The sequence below is a fragment of the Scleropages formosus genome, chromosome 23, assembly GCF_900964775.1.
Source record: "Scleropages formosus chromosome 23, fSclFor1.1, whole genome shotgun sequence".
In the NCBI taxonomy this organism is placed as follows: Eukaryota; Metazoa; Chordata; class Actinopteri; order Osteoglossiformes; family Osteoglossidae; genus Scleropages; species Scleropages formosus.
Genome location: NC_041828.1, coordinates 10,310,741 through 10,326,895, shown reverse-complemented (window position 1 = coordinate 10,326,895; position 16,155 = coordinate 10,310,741).

The window sequence follows — 16,155 nt, the reverse complement described above, 5'->3', positions numbered from 1 at the left end:
CAATTACAGGTCAAGCTTTTCAATTCATTTGTCAGCCAGGAGAGGAGATCAATACTGTGGGAAATTATTTTTCTATATTCTCTTATTAAGTCATAAGCTACAGTATTTCTCATTGAATTTCAGCTGCAGCTGAGGTTTCAGTCTTCCCCATGAGACTCTTGGCAAGGCTATTATGGGAATCATAAATAATACGTACTAATGAGATATGAATTGATTGCATGCGGAAGTTTGACATTTCCATCCATCATTCTAAATGATGTTTAACAATGGATTACCAGCCAATAATTCCTCTGATATGAGATTAAATAGAATAGCGGGCTGTTTCAGCGGCTTCGCTCAAGTGGGCGGCAATAAATCTGCCCAATTACTCTATTATAGGGCTCTTTTTCACTACTAAGGATGTTATTATTTCACTGTAGCTTGTCCATGCATCATAGATTATTTTATTTTTGTGAGTCAATAAGAGAGTGCAGTGTTTTATTCTCTGGGTGGTGAATGGAGAGCCTCAGTCCCGAGAAGGGATGCGCAGAGCTGGGACAGACAGTCCCTCAACTACATTACCGGCAGCGGACATCGTAGAGGAGTCATCCTATCTTTATTTAGGCTTATGAGATGACTGAGTAAATTACAACAAAAACCCCTGCTTCACACTGTAATCAGTTAAAACTGAATTATTGCTTCCCGTAGGACACTGAACATCTCTGGACACTGGGTAATACTGTTTGAACACAGTCGATGGTGTTGGTCTCTGCCGAAGAAATCTTTAGTAGTTATATCCCATTCCTACTAACAGTCAGGGCTGTTTGAGATAACCAGTGAATTCTGTTATAACACTTATTTTTATTTGAATGCTTTTTAAAATGTATATTCACTGGGTAAGGAATGAAATTATTGGGACCTTGAAACCGAATCACGTATTGTTTTCATGCCTTATTAATGCTATAATAACTTTTATAAGAAAGCAAACCTGTTCGTTATCACCAGGTATTATGGCTATAATTTGTGATTCTGAATTTATTTATGTTCCATTTGGATGCTTTTTCACTGGAGGAAGGTGCCCTGTATGTGTGCAATTATTATTTACAACAGAAGTCAAGGAGTTTTTTTTTTAACATTAAGAAATAGTTAAGGTGGCAGTAAATGACATTGGGGACTGTTAAATTCTTTAATTCTGAAAGGCATGTGTTGGTACTGAAACACATCATACATAAAATTAATATTTGTGGACCACTAGTGAAAATTATACACAGCACACCTATAATTGCATCAGCTTCCTTGAGTCTGTTACAGTGCATTATTAATTTTAACAGGCCGCATTTGAACTGGATAGTGGACATGTATAGAAGACCCTTGTCTGACACAGGGTTCACATTGTAACAGAATGGGGCCATGGCAAACACACATCAATTATTTGCTGCCACTGAATGTTCCCTTACAAACAAATCTGCTTTAGAGAGATTTGTGCTGCTGACAGGTTCCCCGTGTTTGACATATTGGTGTTTCCGTGAATATTTGCTTTATGTGTGACACAACAGGCTGTACATCAATGGAAACCAGTGCCATGTGCCTAGCCTTGCTGCCTCATTTGTGTGACATAAGTGAGTGAATTTCTGGATATATTAACACAACACAAACCATCCTTAAATGTCATAGGACTTGTTAGACAAGCATCTTTGGCCAGAAAACCATTAGACGATAATACCGTATTTTTGTGAGCGAAAACAAAATTATTGTCCCCCACAAGGAAAACAATTTTATTTGTGCAGTCTATTGTGTTTGAACTGTGTTTGTTTACAAGCAGAGAAAAAACATGTAACACATGTCTAATTCAGAGTCCAAACACTGTTGTTTTTTATTGTGGCTATGTTAAGTTAATTTTGTTTAATATTTGAAAAAAGTACTTTTATAGAATAGACAGGAGGGTGTAGAATGACACTCGGGGAAGTTGCATGAGGAGCTGGGGAAGAAGCAATTGAAAAGCCGACTGCCAGATAATTAGTTGGCCAGTGATGTGGAAGCTGAAATCACAAAAAACGCGGTAGACACGTCCTCTGCCGCTTCTCCTGCCACTCCTCCTCTGGGCCGACTCGGTGCGGAGAGCAGCTCGGGCCGTTCCGCCGCGGACAGGAAGAAGTGGCTGTCACCGAGTCTGATTAATGACCCCGCCGTAACATGTCCAGCCACATTAGCGTTCCCCTGTGTCTGAGAGCGTTCCACACGGACCGGGCTTTGTTCTCGGAGGAAATGGTGTCAGCTGCCTCTGGGCGTTTGCCCGTAAGAAGATAAAGATTTACTGTCATCACAGGCTAGATTAAAGTGCACAATGCTGACATTGATTTTTTTTTTTTTTTTTTTTAAACCAAAAATTCACATTTTGGGAAAACTCATTCCAGGGCTGGCCTGAGATATGATCAGCTTATTTGGAAAGGGATAATATGGAATCTTCTCCCGAATGAACTTTGAAAGAAGTAAATTGTAAATATTGATTTCTGAAATGAACTGTCAATCTCGGTTGGTGAGATTATTCCTATCATCTGGTGGCGGCGATGAATTCAAAAACTGCTGACAAAGTGGAGTGTATAGGATTTCTGTTAAGAGCAGTCAAGGGGGTTTTACTCGGCCTCAACCTGGTAATAGTTGTTCAATTTTATCAGATAAGGGCTAAGATCTCGTTGGCGGTGAAAAAAATGAAATGAAGTGTGACTCCATTTTGGAATCCCTCTTCTTATCCCGCAGAATCATCAGACGGCGGCTGAATGTTTTCTTTTATTTTAGGTCACTTCATTACTGGGTGGCACGGGGGCTGAATTGCTGAGAACAAAGCCATCTTTCCTGTTTCACCCGGGGTCAAGTCTGAGGGCCAGTTTGACAGACCACTGCCATGTCTGGGTTATCCTATTACCACTAAAGAGTCACGCTCAAAGGCAGCAAATCTCCCCGAGCCTCAGCGCTGCCTTGTCTTTCGTATGACACGTCCTTTACTTCCTCTTGCACATGAATATACAGAAATGTGTCTCTTCGCCGGTTTCCAGCTTGGTTTTGACTTTGTCCGCTTTTGCATTACCGCAACAGCTTTCATTTCAAAACTGTATTTATTCAGGTGAAAACTACGAGAGACTTCAAAGAGAAAGCAAAAAAACGCAATATTGAAAATGAACAGTGGAACTCTTTCAAAGTGCATTTGAGATCTACACGTATAGTCGTCCAGTACTAAGTTAATGCAGGAAGGCTGACTGGTACTAGAAGGTCAATGGATAGGAAAAAGTAAGTCACACAAAAAAAGTGTGTGTGAAAAAATGACAGCGGAAGTAGCGAGATGAGCTGGAATTGGAAAGGGTGAAGGATATAAGACCTTAGGAAATACTGCAATCGTTCCACATAAAGAGACTATGAACATTTACATTTACACGTTCAGCAGACACTGGTCTCCAAAGCGACGTACAGCTCAGAGTAAACAAAAGTGCAACCCACAACAGACGGGCTTCATTAAGAACTGATACATTCCTTTCTAAGTGAAAACAGAATGTTTTTACTGCTTTACAGTCACAAAATGTATAGGAGGGAAAATTAAATTGCACTTATGTAACATCCCTCCCAGATGTTTTATCAATTTTCTGATATAAAATAAATTTCAGCTGTTTCACTAACACAGTATCCACTTGTTTATAACTCAATATTTGTGATTAAACATGCAGTTGCGTGTTCTTCATGTTATTCTGTGTTAGTTAACTTCACTATAAGTCTATAGGATATTTATTTGCCCTGTAGGAGTCTGTTGCAACTGAGTATTTTTAAGTTTAAAATTTCAGTAGAAAATGAATTAATCATTCTTTCCATTATAAAGTTGCTTGTTTTCAGCGGTTGTGCAGCTGTTTCTGTAGAGATTACTAATTACTTAAATGGCAGCAGTAGGTCACCAGAGGGAACGATTTACTCAATTGAGGCTACACCTTAAAAGCAGATGTTTGCAGAACTGAAGGTCTAAACAGGGGCTGTGAATGAAGTGTGTTGTGGAGACTGTGATGTTTGTAGGGAGGAACTTTAATGGGAATCATGGTGTCTGGATGTTGGAAATGGAAAATTTGAAATATTTTCAAAGGAATCTAACTTGATTGCGTCTACTTTTGTGTTGTACCGGTGTGACTCTTCAACCATGGCGAAGCTCTTGGCCTTTTTGCAGATATCTCCAGATTCTGGCCTATTCTAGATGCTGCGAATGGCTGTGAAATTTTGGATACGGCTTTAAACTTGCTGCTATTTAAAACACATGTTTAATTGTAAGCATTTAAATATGTAGTTGCTTCCTGTTGCTGAAGGAAAGGCGAGCGACAAAACGTATGTAGAAGATCATCGTGGAAGTTGCTCTCTTAGAACTCGGCACACGTATTGTGCGTGGCAGTGCGTAGCAGTTAATAGAGCAGTCACCTTGCTGTCGAAGGATCTGTAGCGGTGCTCTGGATCAAGGAACCTAAACTGTAAAAATCACCCAGTACTATAAATGAATAATCATATCCACTGTACCCTTATTGTAATGTAAGTTTCCTTGGGTGAAGCTGTCATCTAAATAGTGATTAATAATAATGTAGGTGTATTTCTCACAAAGAATAAGAATTGTGGTTTCCCTTCTTCCTTGCACTCAGTCTCCACCGTGTCACTGACAAACAACGCTGACATACAAGGTTCTAGTCCTCATTCAGACAGCCTCTTTGACTGTGTGAAGGGGCAGGGATCAATAAGGAATGGGGATACTCGTTCGCAGGCTTGCCGGCTGCCAGTAATCCTGACAAATAATATTACTGTCATAATAGTGCGGATAATTTAATGCGAACACTTAACGTTGTGATAAATAGGGCTCAGGCAGTGACAGCCGAGTGAAACTGTCCTGACCTGTTTTGAAGTATTAATCTTCTGCCAGCCTTTGACAGTGGAGAAAGCATGTATAATTTACCTTTATGTAGCTGACACCTTGTCCAAGGTGACTTACAGTGTTTGATAAGCAACTTTACCCTGATCTACCCATTTGTGCATCATGGTATTTTTACTGTGCCGTTCCAAGCTGTTTCTTAATCAAGGATGGGGATTTGAACCTTAAAATGTTTAGACAGCAAGAGAACATCCCTAACACTACACCAGCTCATGTCCTTAGTTAATTTTCTTTCACTGTAAAACAAGAATGTGAAATACTGTTCTTCTCAGTGTTCTGATGTCATTAATTTTTAGAGGAAAAAATGAGCTCAGTCATAATTTAGTCCAGAGCCCTTAGAGAATGAGTCCTTGCTGCATCTCAATGTCATTTTCAGGAGTGTTGCTGCTGCCATTGTCAAAAGCACTAGTTTCAACTCTGGAACATTAACCTTCCAAAATCAAAAATATCAGATAGACAAAGCAAAGCAGTGTAACTGACCTCAAGTGCAACTTTGGAGTCACAGGCATAAAAAGGGATGTAATTGCTTACTGCTGCTTGTGACATGAGTGTTATGTGAGCAAACAATTTTCTAATGAATTTGTTTCCAAAGCAAAGTTTTTTTTTTTTTTTTTTTTTTTTTGTGCTTGCACTTGTCGGTGTGCTTTTACCATGCTCTGCTAAATACAGTCCTGTAGACACTTAAGGCAAGATGCCACGGCCGGGTATTAATAACATACATTTATTGATAACAGCCCTTGAGTTAGACATGTTAGCCATGTAATGAGTGCATGGCCTGATCTAGAGCCGCGTCTGGCAAACACAATAAGGACGCATGATCTGTTTGTACCTTTTTCTAATTGCCACAGACGTGCCATTATTACAGATATTAGGGATCTCTGGGCAGAGCAAGTGTAATGCTTCCACGAAGGCACAGATTCCCACTTGCGAACAGGCATGCTAATCTAATTAGAAAGCTAGCAGAGCTGAAAGGCTACATTTTCTCATGCTTAGCATTCACAAGTCAGGTCTCAGCAGATGCGCTGTGAAATTAATTTCATCCAGTGTAACCAGAGACCCTCTGTTATGCAATTCCATTTCACAGATGATAACCTATTATCACTTTATTCAGAGGAAAATGTGTTAATGGCCACGAGGCAGACTGAATTATTCATATTTGCTCATTTCTATTCCGCGTGTCGCCCTGCTCTTTTCATGCACGGAGAGGGGGCTAATGTAAACATGACCGGATCCTTGTAAATTGGCTTGCAGAGGAGGCTGTTAGCATATTGCCTGGGGACTGATCCAAGGCTCGGATTAAGGCTGGTATCTGTAACCTACAGCATGCGCAAGGCAGCCTGCTTCCTGCTGCTAATACGACAGGAACGGCAGCTGTTTGCACGACTTCGCTGGGCTACCAACACCAAGGTGTCTCCATCAGTACACCGTGGAAGAGGGAGGTGGCGTCGCTTTGGACCGTTTCTGAACATTCTGGACGTGCCCTTCACAAGGCCAGACCGGTGCTTTTCACTGTTAGGAATGAATATTTACATTTTTATGTGCTTTGCTGCTATAACTTAAATAAAAGGCATAGACACAAAAAATGTTGCAGTTTAGAGTCCTCAGTTCACTTGAAACACACACGAGGAAAACCCATTTAAACACAGAGAGAACCGGCAAACACCACATGTACTGAGGTGGATTCAAACCTAGGCCCTAATGTAAAGCCCAGCCCAGGAGATTTGAGGCATTAGTGCATCAGGATGTGTTTTTAAGAAATAATCTTAACAATAAAGAATTAAGATTAATAATTTCCTGTATGCTTTCTTAGTTATGCTGGGCAGTGCTACAAACTAACAATATAATTAAATTCAAGCTCCGGCAAAATGCTATTGACTTTTGATTGATGTACTAAATATGAGATATGCTATAACTACTTTCAGAAAACTTATCAATATCATATGGGAGTTTTGATCGATATTTTCAATAAAAAATGGTGATCGCATGGTAATAGCAGCTGCTAGTGTAGTGGTTATAGCTGCTGCCTTTGAACCCAGAGTTTGCAGTTTTGAATCTCACATACTGCTGTAATACCCTGGAGCAAGGTACTTTCCCTGAGATTGCTCTGGTGAAGTTACCCAGCTGTATAATTGGGTAAATAATTGTAGGGATCTTAACATTGTAAGTTGCTTTGGAGAAAAGTGTCAGGTAAATGCAAATTAATACACAGTGTATATATAAAAAGACATTTATACTGTCACTAGATGGCAGTAGTTCCCCATAATGATAATAATATGCGTTATATCAGTTTATTTACCATATCTATTTGATCCTTTAACTTCCTAATCTCAAATAAGACTGCACTATGAAAGTAATCTGACCTGAATATGTAACTTTACAAAACTGTGCAAACAAAAGGTAAAGTTTTGTCATCTATATATAACAGTTAGTTACTTGTTTAAATAAATGTATCAGTCTTCGTTTTATTATCAGGTTGAATCTTATTTGTATACATTTACTGGGACATTTTGCAATTAACACTAATATGTGAAGTCCTGAAGACATAAAAACAGTTAAGTCACAGTTTTAGATTTACATTTTGAAAATTTACAGTACAGTTTAAAACTCATTTGCTTCTTCTCTAAAATCTCAATGTTTAAAGCTAGTGTAATTTATGCATCTTGCACTCGTATTGTCTTTGTTTAAAAAGATTCTTGGTGTGTGACTAAATCTTTCCAGTATAATGGTTAGAGCTGCTGCCTTTACATCTGCAGGTCACAAGTTTGAGTCTCACCTCCAGCTGTAGTACACTTGAGCAAGGTGCGTACCCTAAATTGCTCTTGTGAAATCACCCAGCTGTATGAATTAGTAAGTAATTTTAAGTAGATTAATGATATAGTTTACTTTGCAGAAAGGTGTCAGCTAAATAAATGTATGTGACTGAAGTCTTTGGTAAAGAACAAATATGAAGACAGTTTTTTTTTGTACTTATCCAAACACAACATGGAAATATACTGTGCACACAAATACTACAAGATTGTCTATGTTAGAGGAACGCAGTGGTTTCCAGAAGGATTTCTGGTATGCTATGAAAACCTACAAAGCATCTTTTATAAAAATGGGCCTTTCCACCAATGGCCATAGTGTGCCTTTCTGTTATACAGCTTCTGAGCACTAATCAGATCTGTATTGATGCCCGTTTACTAATATCAATAATAATCTGTCCTTGTGATTGCAGTGTGCAGCCAGTCTTTCATCTGCAGTCAAAGTCTGCGAGGCCTTAACTTGGATGTCAATAGAGCTGATGGCTCTTGAGTGAGTATAGACAGTTATTAAAATTGACCTTGGTGCAATTTCATGCCATCAAAACACAGGTTAAATGCTAAGGATTATCAGTGGCCACAATGAAAGAACAAAATGAATTGGCTTTTATAACGATGATGCTGATGATGATGCACTCTTCCCTGTCCCGTTGTGTTGAACGTAACAAAGACTCAACAGTTCGAGAACACTTTATAACAAACAGTCATGAGGAACTGGCTTCTTTCAGGGTGTTCGCAAACATCTTGTTTCTACTCACCTATGCAAAACAACATTAATGTCACTGGGTGGTAAGAGGAGAAAAGCAAAGTTGAACATTTATACTTATCTCATGTACAGATATTCATCTTTAAGTTTGGCCAGAAATTTTTAAAAATGGATTTGACATAATAAGTTGTTTTCAGAAAAAGTTTGACAAAATGTAATGATGTCTTGATTTCCAATAGTAAATGAGTTAAGTAGCATTGACAAAATTGGTACATTAAAAGTTCTTTAAAGTATAACATTCATCTTAAAAGTAGCAGATACGTTTTGTGCTGAAACATAGTTCTGTCACTCTGTTTTTTAATCTCGCTTTATTCAATCGTATAGCTGATATAAAGTCAGCCTTGAGCTTCGTGTCCTGTTGAAGGCTTCATCTTTAATACCTCTTGTTTAGAGTCATCCTTATTTACATAGTCTTATTAAAAGCATCCAAAATTAGAGCATAAACCTTACATCATAGGGCTCCCAAGGACAAATTGTTATTTATCATAATTGTTACAGGTTCTGATGTCGATGAATAAAATGTAATGATTGGATTAAATTATGAAGTAATTGTATGTTGAAGTATGTTTCTTGCTGGTTAAAATAATTTGTTAACTGCATATAACATGTATGTTGATGTTAGATCTGTACTTTTGGGTCAGGTGGCTAAAGCAGAGAAATAATAACTGCATCATAAATCTCATGAATTGGAAGAGTTGGTGAAATTTTTTGCAATTTCTTAGCGCTACATGTCTACCCTTCCTAAATGGGCAGTTGGTAGCATAGTAGTTGGAACTGCTGACTTTGGACACAAAGGTCACAGGTTCAAATCCCACCCCAGCTGTAGTACCCTTGAGTAAGGTCCGTCCGTCCGAACCACTCGCCCCATAAGGGACACGGGGAACCGGAGCCTAACCCGGCACACACGGCGTAAGGCCGGAGGGGACACACCCAGGACGGGACACCAGTCTGCCGCAAGGCACCCCAAGCGAAACTCGAACCCCAAACCCACCGAAGAGCAGGACCAGGACCAACCCACTGCACCACCGCACCCACTACCTTGAGCAAGGTACTTACCCTAAATTGCTCCAGTAAAGTTACCCAGCTGTATAAATGGGTAAATAATTATAACATAGCTCAACGTTGTAAGCTGCTTTGGAGAAAAGCATCAGCTAAATGAATAAGTGTAAATATGGTAACTTTCAGACCCTTTTGCGGTATTTTTTTCCATCCATATGTATGTATATGTATTCTGGTTCTGTTTCTGTTTTATTGTGCCCTAGTTGTGTTCATCTCTGGCCTCTTATCAGTTTAAAAAATAGAGAGAATTAAATGGGAAAAATATGATAAGTGAATAAAACTGTACCTACCCATCACATGTACCTATACATTAATCAGTAAGTTTACCATGAGAACAAGAGGGACACGAATGAAGGCGAAAACCTTACTGGAAATAGCACAGAAGAGTACCTCAGAAGTCTCTGAGCTATGAAGTGGAGCGATCCCCAGTGCCTGTTGTCCAAATTATTTACGCTGAGGATTCTTAGCACAATAGTTACCTTGCAAAACAAGCAGTAGTGCAGTTCAGAGTTATTGACCGTCCTGCTTGTGTTAATAGGACTTAAAGCACCGTGGCTACTTTACACTGCGGCTACCAGAGCAACAGACAGAGCGCAGCTCAATACATGCAAGTTGTGACTTGTTTAACAGTGGTGTTGCGTTTCTTTTTCGCCGCATCTGAAGCGTAATCAAGCGCCTTTATTCTGCTATGAATGGCGGCCCAGAACCTTTGCTGTTTTGTAAGCGTGTGGGCCCCCAGATCTCTCGTAATATTAGTTAAAATCAATGTGCTGCTTTTTTTAATTATTGCTCATGGTATGAAACAGGGGAGCCTCGTTTAGGATGGGATCGATGCCGGCGGGGGATTGGCTGGATGCGAGAGCGCCGCGTCGGGTGGCTTGATGGGAAAATCGTTGGGCCTGTTCGCCAGCCGCTCAGGGTTATCAGTCTGGTTAGCTCCCAGCTGGCTGCCCGGCGTCGTAATGGGTGAACCCTCTGTGAACCAGCACTCTCAGCTGCTGTGTTCCTGGAGAAAGTTTGCACCTGGCAAGGGACACATCGCACAGCATCTCCCCGACTCCTCTTCAGCACTTTCTGTTTGTGCCTCTCTGACTCCTTCTGCCATCCCTCATTTTTTTTACGTATCGCAAAGTGGATGAGTACATAAAACACTCACTAACGAACTAATAAGTGCTTGTTCAGTGCAGGGTTGTGGTGATTCAGAGTCTAGTCCAGAAACATAGGGCATTAGGCATGATACACCTTGGACTAGATGTAAGTACATCATAGGTACTTAAAACAATTAAAATCAGTTTTTATAAAGGTTAACAGTGGAGATTGTGTGTATCTTAGCCATTTAATTTCAAACCACCCCCCCGCCTTTCCCAGAAGCCTCCAGTCAAGGCACTTGGAGAAACCTCCCTGAGCTGTGTGTCCTGGTGTCCCCCCTGTAAACTGATACAAATGATGTTAATCTTCAGTTGTGCAAGACAGCGTTTCCTTGACTGCCTCCATTATTTGTCATTTACATTTCGAAAGGGGAAATTATTCAGAAGAGTACAGTGGCTAAGTGGTTGTTTTCATCAGCAGTATTTTTTATTTTCTTGTTTGTTTCATGTAAGAATACATTTTTTACCACATTTTACATACATATATTGAAGTACATATACACACACACACACATTTTCAGAACCGCTTGTCCCATACGGGGTCGCGGGGGAACCGGAGCCTACCCGGCAACACAGGGCGTAAGGCCGGAGGGGGAGGGGACACACCCAGGACGGGACGCCAGTCCGTCGCAAGGCACCCCAAGCGGGACTCGAACCCCAGACCCACCGGAGAGCAGGACTATGGTCCAACCCACTGCGCCACCGCGCCCCCGAAGTACATATAATAATATCAAAATTAAAATGTCAAAATATGTCAATAAGAATTTACTCTTACCTTTTATGTGAATCAGTACAGTTTAACACATTTGACGTTAAAGCAAACATTCATTTATTCCTTCAGCTGATGCTTTTCCCTATAGCAACTTACAGTGATTTACCTATTTATACAGCTAGCTGGGCGATTTTCCCCTAAATGGAGCAGTTCTGGGTAAGTACCTTCAGCAAAGGTGCTACAGCAGGAGGTGGGATTTGAACCTGGAACCTCTGAAGCCAAAGGTGGTCATGCTAATCACTACAGTACCTGCAGTCCCCTTTACAAGCTCAACACCTCTAGTGACACAAGATGAAGAAGCACCTGGGTGGTTAATGACATGTACATGTTCTGTACTCTGATGGTTGTAGGGTCAAGACCTAGGTGGAGCTCAGGTCTTAGCTCAGTGAAAAAGGTAATTATTATAATTGTGCTGTGTTACAGGAGTCAGTATCAGTTGCCCCAATTAAATATCCAGTTTTATTTATATAAAAGTGTTGACTGTGCGCAAAATAATAACGGCAAAGGCGGCCCTCTTTTCTACAAACTGGCTTCTGCAGCTTCTTTCAGTTTGGATCACAGAACACCTAGCAGCTGATAGAATAGATCAACTTGTAATTAATGATACATTCCTGTCTTGCACTGTTAATAAGGCAAGTGCTTAATTACTGCAAATAACACTTTTTTAATAACATTAAAAAAAAAACAGATTTCTTTCCAAATTATCCCATGATTTGCCTTACTGCCAGTAGATGAGATTATTGTTAAACTAATGTAAACTATGAAAAAAATAATTGTCATACAGCTGTGTATCTTTCTATCGGAAAACACACATTGACAATGCTTGATTACTTGTACACTCATATTCTGGCCTGACTAGTTGCCACTTAGTCATCATAGAGATTCCGTTGCCTTGCATCACATGTTTTGTTGCAGTTTTTCATGTTAATATCCTTTTTTAAATGACAGATATACGCATTTTCTTTTTGCGTAGAACTTTTTGACCTTACCAAGGTTATTTGCTATGTCTTTAATTAATCTCTTAGAGAAATGTACTCAGTCTCTGAAATCGTACTCTTTGCCAGAGCGGTAGCCTAAGCGGGACTTGTACCGCTGTAATAAAGTATAGAAAACTATCCATATTTACAGTGTCAATAAATTATACGACTAATTTTGTCTTGCCTGTCAGCTGAGATCAACCTGTACATTACACGTTTTACCATAATGAAGAAGGAGACCCTGGCATTATCATTCATTTGCTATATTGTTTTGGGCTGTGTTTAATATTAAATCTTGGATGTTGTTATGCATCCAGTTTAAAAGCAAGGTCAAAATGTATCTAAGTATATAGACATATTGTGACACATCAGTGACTGAGCTAAAGAAATACAATCCGGTGAAGTGTGTGTCTCTTGTCAGCATGGAGGCCCGTTGGGTTGTGGTGTCTCCTCAACTTCAGGGCTGTGAGTGTGAACATGAATATCTTCATGTTCTCCTTCCTGAGTTCATATGCATTTCCTTGGATATCTTAGATGGGCTGCTGCCCTGACCAGGGTGTACCTTGTGTTTCCCTCAATCTTCTGTGAAATGCAGTAATTTGTGAAAATCAGTAAATACTGTATCTCAGTGCTAAGATCATTCCCTTTACTAGACCATATCAAAGGCTTCGACCCAAGCTTCTTAACCTTTTCTGACCCAGGGACCTCTTTTTTTTAAAAAAAAAAAAAAAAGAAATATCAGTTAATTCAGAAAAAAAAGGTTTTATTTTTGTTTTCTGCACCTGAATTTTATTGTCTAAATTGACATTACTTAATGTTACTTATTTGTGATAGTTTTAGGTTTGTTTAAAAATAACTTGCTCTTCATTTCCATAATATATACAAAGATTAAACAGTCATGTCTCTTAAATCACACTTTCCCATTTCTCACCATTTTTGTCCTTTATGTTCTTGAAGATGTAACTAATTTCTCATTTTCTCTGTCCCTGCTTTTGCATTCTTTACATGTGACTGACTGTCTGTTAAGATCATATAAAACCAGACCAATCCAATTTAAATAGTTATCTCCAATGAACATTTAAAAAGCTCTTTGCTGGCCTTTAAATATTGTGATTCAGTTAGAATGCTGCCTTCTCAGCTCTCTTCTGTCCCAGGAGACTTTCTCAGAATACAAATTGAGCAATATTATAACCACAAATGCTGCAGAAGGGCAGGGTAATGATCAGAAGTGTGGTGCGCCAGGTAACAAGGTCACGCTCCCATCTCAAATGGTCTTAAGATCTCCAGTCCAGAGCAGCAAAGAGAAATGAACAGGGAAAACTACAGAATTTATTCTGCTACTGAGTGGCCTCTGTCCTTGTGTGCATAACTCATAGTACCACACAAAGGTCTAAGAGTATGCAGTATAAATACTTTTCTTATGTTCACGATTAGTTAACTGTCACTTTTCTCCAAAGCAACAGTAGATTACTGATACAAATGGGTAAATCACTGCAAGTAGCATAGTCTACAATCATAATGTCGTAAGTTACCTGGGACAAATGTGTCAGATAAATGAATAAATAATTATAAGTAATGAACACATAGCAACAAAATGTTGTTATTGTTCTTATTTTGTTTATTTGCATTTTCCCTGTTCCCTGTAGAAGTGCACTAGTGCTTTCAGGATTACAGACCATAATTTTGCTTGTTAGATTTTATTCTTTAGTATATGACATTTGTATAATGGAATTACAATGGTCAATTGACACAGATAAGCCCTCTCAAAGCACTCAGGCACGCAGTAATATTACAGCTGCAGATGACTCTTATCAAATCCATTACAGGGCTGCTTCTCCTACACTTATCAGTCGAAGATAAAGCAGGCGTCGTGTTTTGTGTCTGCCTTTACATGCACAGGGAATTAACAGCCCCCTACTTACCCCTCTTGGATTTATGCTGCTGACTGTATATCCAGGGATGGCTCCCTGTGCAGGTTTTCCACTATCGTTTTGTTTGCCTCGTATGGATATGATAAATAATTGCTGTTGCTTTCATGCATACACGTGGAAGAATACATTTTCTGTCATTTAAAGCATGACGTAAAATCACGGGACGAAGAAAACAGAACATCTTAAGCTCGGCATCTGTTCAAACACGCATCGTTTAGAGTTTCGACTTCTGCGGACAGAACCGCTGATGGATATGGCAGCTACAAATTAAGAACTGAAAATCCCGTTCTACAGTACAGTAAAGAACTAGTAATGTTTTCTGAAAAAAGTTTACTTGTCCTTCAGTCTTAGCGGTAGTACTAGTATAAGAAAAAATCTCTGGTTTAGGCAGTCTGTATATTTTTGCTGATGAAATTGTCACTCATGAAATTGTGGTATTGCTTTGATTCTGAAATTTGGTTTTATAAGGACTGTGTGTGTGTGTGTGTGTGAGTAAAGGTGGGTAGAAGACAAACCAGAGATACACACTTGGCCGGCTTTGCTAATTACCATTCCTAACGTGCTTTTAAAATCCTTTCTGAGAAGTCGAAAACAGAACAAGGCCAGTAAAGTGCTGTCATGTCCACAAGAATACTAATTAATAATTGTAAGTGTATTGAAGTCCAGCCACTCATTACTTTAAAACATTATAATGGAACTTTAAATAGTAAATCCAAGTGCATTTTTTTCATGCCTCAGAGTACAGTACTTGAGCATTTCTGAGGATTTGTGTAGGGCCCAGACCAATTAGAGCACTGCAGGACAGTTTGTTCTACTTGAGGTGACAACACTTAAGAACAATGCTTTTTGAGCACTGACATTGACCAAACCATGAATGAATGAACGAACATGTGAATAAAGTCTCAACTAAACAGAATGCCATTAATAAGCAAGTCGTGAGACTGAATAAGGCCACTCGGACGTACTGGAGCAATTTCGGAATCCTAGATGAAGAGCCTAATTTTCTTTCTGTCTTTGGTAAAATTGGGTGAATATGGTTGTGTAGAGACATTTAGAGTATCAAGTATTATTTTTGAATCGTAGATGGGACAAGCAAGTACAGACTCATGATTGAAATAGAAGTGTCAGACTTTGGAATGATGGCAGAGCCTAAAAAAAATCTCATGGTATTAAATGTTAAGTTACTAAGCTTTGTTTAGCCGATGCCTTATCCTAAGGTGAGATGCACTGTTAGGTAAGAAACTTCAGTAATATTTTACTCATTTATGCAGTAGGATATTTTTACTGTGTCAATTAAGGGTAAACAGCTTGATCAAGGGTTGTACAGTGGGAGTGGAATTCGATCTGAGGACCTTCTGATTGCAAGGGGACTGTATGCAATCTAAGTAAAATCCAGTCAACTGCACAGCTTTGGCAGGTACAGAGGAACAGTTCTGTGGTTTAAATCCACACAGAAGAGGGAGGTTCGCTGCAGTCGGAGTACACTTTCTGTAAACAACAAAACGCATTGAACACTGCTGTAGTTTCACGCCGCCTGCTCCCATGACGGACACATAAGTTGAGGTGGCTGACTTCACTAACGCTCGCTAACTGTAATGTTCTCGGCTCTTGGAGCCTCTCACTCCAACGTAATTGACTTCTTGCTGGAAACATATGCCGATCTCATTTAACCCTGAACGTCCCATTGATCCACAGGAGATTCTCAGCGCTGTGCTCCTTCACAGGCACATCTGTCAGTGAATGACGATACCAAGGAGTGTTGTCTAGAATAAACCTC